Below are 6,828 nucleotides of genomic sequence, written 5' to 3'. Positions count from 1 at the left end.
AGAAGAAGTTGGTTCAGTTTTGGCTTCAATAAGTGGAGGCTCCCCTCTTCTATATTAAGGGTGGACAGCCACTGTTTGAAGTAAGGAGAAAAAAATTGAGAGTGCAAGGCACAGAATTCTCAGAGCTACCTGAGCTAACAGTTTTCTCTTCTCCTTCAATGTATTCTGTTTAGTGTTTTTCTGTTTAATTTTGTCATGTCTTGAGTCTCATGGTAGACACGCTAGTATAAAGAAAACTGACATATGAAACAACCTAGTCATGTTACACCGAAGAAGACGACAATAATCAATCAAGTTTTTTCTTTCGTGTTTAAGAGGTTTGACGATATGGAAAAATAGACTGTATACATGCAAAACAAAAATTATTGTGTGTTGATCCTTTCTCCAAAGCAGCATGCTAAGCACATTTTCTTTAATATGTATACATCACATAAACATCCTAAATTCCTAATTGACTTCATTAAAAGAATAACGATTTTGTAAACAATTTTTGTTGACAACTGTATAAAATATAATTACCCAAAACAATTTTTGTTGACAACTATATAAAATATAAAATATATTTTTTGTTGACAATTTTTGTTTACATTTTCGTATTATATTGCAGTTGCTAATATAACGTCACTGGGTAGAGACTTATTAGCTTAAGTGACAACTCTCTTAATCCTTTCATATCACACATGCATATATATTAGCGTTATGTCATAGATTTAACTAACTCTATAAGATTTAAAAATAAAAAAAATATTTGATATCTTATTAAAAAAAAGAGTGAGTTAAACACAATTCATATAAATCAGGTCTAATGTAACAATGAATTTCAAAAATAAATAATTTATTAGAAGTTATTTATTAGGTAGTGGAAACTCAATCTTCTATATCCTTCTAATATAAATTCATGTAGAAATATTAAGACGATAACTACTTCTGATGAAGAGAAGAAATTGCATGCATACCCCTAATATTATTTACATTATTCTTCAAATAAATGAGAATTAATTAATTTTATAATCAGTTGAAATAACCTAATAATTTCCGTTAAATTTCTCTTTTCTTTGCCTTTGAAAAGAAATATGCATTTTACTTCTACCAAGCAATTGTCAATAATGTTAATAATTGAGGAGGACCGAGACTTAATTAATAAAAAGTACATATGTCTGTTGGTTTATTAAACAAATGTTTTGAATTCAAATTATCATAAAATTACTTAGAGGAGTGTTAGGAGCCAGCAAATTTTGTATTTTGTAACTATCAATTGGCCATCAATAATATTTTTAATGGTGTGAGATTACATCTAATGGTAAGAGATCATTCACTTTTTTTTATGGTTAAGTGCTGGCCACAAAACACAAAAGTTGATGGCCCCTAAAAATTCTCATAAAAATAATTAATTTTTACATTGACTGCGTGAATGATTATTCAAACAAACAAATGTGATTGCACGAATGTATAAAATATTTTACATTATCAGTGCATCAAAATTAAACTACGTTGAAACTTTTTTTTTAAATCGATAATGATCGAATTCTAAATTCCTTTTTAGTTTTCCATAATATTTTTTAATTTGGTAGGTCAAAAATTAATTTGTCGCAAATTTAAGTTTTATTTAAAATTTATCACTAACTAATAAACTTTAACTCTTATTTAAACGGATTAATATAAGCTACTAGACCAATTTAAAATAATTTCGAATTCTAAATTTTTATTGTTATAAAAATTTTGATATTATATTGTAAATTATTTATTCTAAAAGCTTAAACAGTTGAATAGATATAAATGAATGATTGGACGTATATCTTGCACGTTGAGAGAAAAATATATGTTGGTTTGCTCTGGTTGAAATTAAAGGTAATTTGTTAGAATATTTTAATAGTAGATTAGAATTTTGATAATTTATTGGAACAATAATTGAGGAGAGGGAATAAGAATGAAGGAAGTGCTTAAAAAACGAAATTAAAGGAAATAAAGCAGCTTCCCTTGAATTTCTTTGCGACCAAGACTCTAGACGCGTGGATTGTTCGTTACCGTCGATTCTAGAAGTTCATAGCTTCATTCACTCATTAATATATAAGACAAACGAATCAGAACATACACACAAACGTGCATGCATATTATTATTTCTTATTTTTGTGCTTCATTTTCAAGTGTAATCTTCTATAGTTGTTTGTGTTTATTAGTGTATGTGATCATAGTGTTTTCACCAAAATGCTCAAACAAAAGTGCTTTCTTCTCTTCTTTGCTTCTCTCCTAATAATTTTTCCCAAACCCTATGCCGTGGAAGCCAGTCAGGTTCTAACCATACACAAAAAAGGTAATATGTTATATATTTCATATTTTACATTAGAGTAAATAAATAAAAATACACAAAAAAATTTGTAATTTATATAAATAGAATTTAATTTTGATGCATTGATAATATAAAATATTTTAAATTGTCGTGATGGCATTACGCGGTTAATAAAAATAATAATTATTTTTTATGTGATGGCGTTACGTGATTAAATACCTGCATAAAACTATTTTACACTAATACTACATCAACATTAAATTCATAAAAATATACAATATATATACCGTTAGTAAATTTGTAAGACATGATGAGTGTATTTTTATCCATCAAAATTAATTTTTTAAATATACTTTGATATTTATGAATTTTGATATATATTTTTGTCTATGATCATAAACTATGTGTATTTTTATTCATTTATTGTTTATATTATAGGGTTTAGGAGTTTTTTGGTTCAATATGTTTTTGATTAATATGTATGTATGTAATAGGGTACTACTCAAAGGGTGAAGGTTATTATGTGAGTTTGGGGGTTGTGTGCAAGTGCTGTGATGGTAAAGATGGAAAATGCAGAAACTCTACTACTTTGAATGACGCTTGCTCCAACCTTGTGTGCAAACCATGGAAATACTAGTAGCTACCTAAGTTATTATTAGGAATATTATATTTTATATATAAAGACACAATAAATAGATCATGTGATAGCAACATCTATTTAACGAAAGTTGGATATTTTTTTTAAAAGATAATGAATGAATAAATAAAATAATAAGTTCTACAGAATTTCTTTTCCGATCCACGGACTACTATATATATTAACTTCAATTATGTTATTATTTATAAGTGAATTCTAGCTAAATCCATCTTAATAAATAAAGAATTTGCTACTCTCAATGACATGTTTTATTATTATTGAAGGAATTTAATTGAATCATTATAATTAATATTAACCAGATTTTACATAACCACATATCCAATAACTAGAGATCAGAAAAATCATTAACTACTTCATTTTTTTGCTGTGAATTAACCATGAACTACTTAGAACTTGTTTGTGTGAGCTTCTAAAAAAAGATCTTTTTTTGAATTATCTTTTTTTAAAAGATCTTATGGAAAAGTAAAAATAATTTTATGTTTGGGTATCTCATGCAAAAAGATCTTTTTATCTATCAATTATGTTTGGGTATAAAGTATAAAAGTACTTTTTTGTTTATTTATTAAATGAAAAACATCTTTTTTTAAGAGAAAAAGATCTTTTAAAAAAAGATGTAAATTACAGCATCTCAAAAAAGATATTTTTTTGATTTTTTTAGTGCTTTTACTTTTATTACTAGAAATTTGCCAAATACGCTAAAAAATAAAAAAAAAGATATTTTTTCATTGAAAAAAGATCTTTTTTTATCAAAATAATGGCGCCCAAACAAGCACTTAAACAATGCTAATAATATTTTGGGTTTGAATCAGATTTGCCACTGGAGGCCACCACAAATTTTTTAACCCCAAATTTGTTTGGATAATAAGTATCACTGGAAAATAGATTCTGTAGAGTGGAAGCTTTTTTTTTTCCCTCCAAGTTCCTTAGTTCACACTAAAAGCTTATCCTTCAATGTTTTCTAACAGTCATTAGTAAATAATTAAAAGGATTAATCATCCACAAGTATGACCAAAGAATATTTGATTCAATGGTTAATTTCTCTTTTCTTTTCTATTTTTTTGTGTGGCTGAAAAAGATTAAAGGATTCGATAGTTTGAGGAAAAAAAGTGAAATTAAAAGATAGAATTTTTGTAAAAATCCTTGTAATTTGCAGAAATTATTCAATTCTAATTGGCTGATTTGGTTATTCAAACTCAAGCTAAAGAGATAGTTAATATTAATTAGGATGAGTCAATTAAATGTTTCCATTAATCATAAAATATGTCATAAAGGGTAGTAAAAAAATTTTAATTAATTAAGAGAGAATTTATTAGAATTTAGTTTACTTATATCAAGTTTATCAAGGAATCAACGAAAGAAAAAACAATTAACTTTATTGATGGGAGTTAACTCTAAAAATCTAAATCTTAAATCATAAATTATAATAGTTAAATTTTGATTACTTTACTTTTAGATGTTATTTTTAGGTTTAAGTATGTTTTTGGTCCCTAAGGTAGATATTGAAAAAATTTTTCGTTCTCAACCTTTTTTTGTTTACAAAATTGCTCCTAAAATTTAAACTATTTTTAGAATCGTCCTTTTTACCAAAATTTTTATTTTTATTACCAAATTACCTCTAATTAAAAAAATAAAAAAATAAATTAAAAGAAAAGGGCGAAGGGAATCGGGGGAGGGGGTTTTCCAGAGAAGAAGAGGGGAAGGTGGTGGGGAAGAGAAGGGGAAGGAATCCGCTGCCGCTGCTCTTCGTCGCCGCCACTCGTCGTTCGGTCCTCATCGCCATCGCTGCTCCTCGTCGTTCCATCCTCACTACCAAATTTCGCCGCTCCTCTTCCTCGCGTTCTACTCCATTGGCAGCGGCATGCACGACGATGGCTTCAACCCACCGTAACGACGATGGTGGTCAGGCTCCCTTCCAGCGACCGCGACATGCACAAACAGCGGCAGTAGTTTCTCCCTCTTCGTGTCGCATCGTCATTTATCCCCAATTTTGCTTCTGTTTTTGGTTTTGTTAATCATATTGTTAATCACATATTTTTTATTCTAATTTTGCTAATCCACCAATTTTGATTTTGATTCTGATTTTGTTAATCACATTGTTTCAAATTTTTATTTTTTGTTCTTCTACTTCTGGTACTTCCACATCTGGTTCTGCTTTTGTTTTTAATTTTGATACTTTTGATTTTGCTTCTGTTTCTAATTAATTATGCATCTGATTCTTTATTCTTTTAATTTTGATGCTTTTGTTACTTCAGTTTCTGCTTCTATTTCTATTTTCAATTTTGCTTCAACTTTTGTTTCCAATTCTGCGTATGCTTCTACTTCATTGTTGTTAATGAAGAAGAAGAAGAAAAAAAAGAAGAGTTGGCTTCATTGTTTTTGCTTTTGATTCATTGTTCTTGTACTTCATTATTTTTTCTTTTGATTTATTGTTGCTGTTTGCTAGTGATTTTATTGTTATCATTGCTGTTGTTGATGGAGAAGAACGAAAAAAAAAAGAATAAGAATGGGGGTATTTTGGCGAAAAAGAAGAAGGGTATTTTGGTCTGTAGGAATCGGTTTTAAAAATAAGTTAAATTTTATGAACGATTTTGTAAGCAAAAAAAGGTTGAGGACGAAAAAAATTTCAGCCCTTATTACCTTAAGGACCAAAATCGTATTTAACCCTTATTTTTACTTAAATTTTTAATGTTTTTATTATTTTTAGTTTTGGAATTTTTTTAAATTTTTTCAAATGTTAACTTATTTTCAAATTCCTTGACTGAATTAATTAATGTGGTCTTTTTCTATATATATTCATACCAAATTTATAAAGTGTTTGTTTGGACGCTATTAAGTTGATAAAAGAAATTTTTTTAATAACAAAAGATTTTCTTAAAATTCTTAAAAATCCAGGCAACAACCCAAATACTTGCTAGCAATATGTAAAGTATATTGATGATAATACAAGGTGCTTGTTAATTAAAAAAGCAACTTCATCAATTTTCACTACTTATTAGTGGTTTTGAACTCAAATAATTGAATTTATATGCACACCATCAGTAAGTACTCTGATCAGCAGAGCAGACATACACAAGATTCAAAAAGTCAATGCTCCATGGAAGCTTCTTGTAAGACGAAGACTTTTTAATTTGTTTCTGATGAGCTTGCAACAAAATCATGTGTTCAGAGAACCCTAGTTATAATAGTTAAAAGGATAAACTAGGTGATCAACATTTTTAGCGACAGAAATAAATAAATACAAAAAAAAGAAGTATTAATCACCTAATATTTTTCATAATTAGATTCTCATCAATCCTGTTAGTAGAGGACGTAATACAAAAATTTAAGAAAATCAAACGCTTTATTTTGAAATGGTGGAGAGAAGTAACATTAATAAAATTTGGTACAATTTCTCTGTATTATATAGAGGAAGAACTTGTTTTCTTCGTTTTATTTTTAATTATATTGTATTTTTTGTTTTTCAAAATATGGAAACTATTCAGGGTATCTATTTAGGGTTTTCTTATTTTTTATTTTTATAAAAGTACTATGAAAATAAAATAAATGTTTTTTTCTAGAAAAAGTGCCTCAACTTTTTTAATTTGTGTTTTGGAGTTTGGAGAGCGGGGATACGAAATCAACATTACATTAGGGCACAAAATTTAGAGAAGAAGGCATATTGTTGATTCAAAATATGGAGATAATAATTGAGTTATGTCATATAAATGATAATAAAGGAATGGTAGGTTTTTAACCCACACATGCATACACGAGTCCCATCAAATTTGAACGTCAAATGCGTCTTTATTTTAGAGAATGTAAATTCATAATCTATGGATCTGAGCATTATTATTATTTGCGAATCAACCACGTTAATAATACAAATATTCTGCTTCCTTCTCTA

This window comes from Arachis ipaensis, chromosome B03 (assembly GCF_000816755.2).
Source record: "Arachis ipaensis cultivar K30076 chromosome B03, Araip1.1, whole genome shotgun sequence".
Lineage (NCBI taxonomy): Eukaryota > Viridiplantae > Streptophyta > Magnoliopsida > Fabales > Fabaceae > Arachis > Arachis ipaensis.
Note: the sequence above shows the minus strand (reverse complement) of the source record.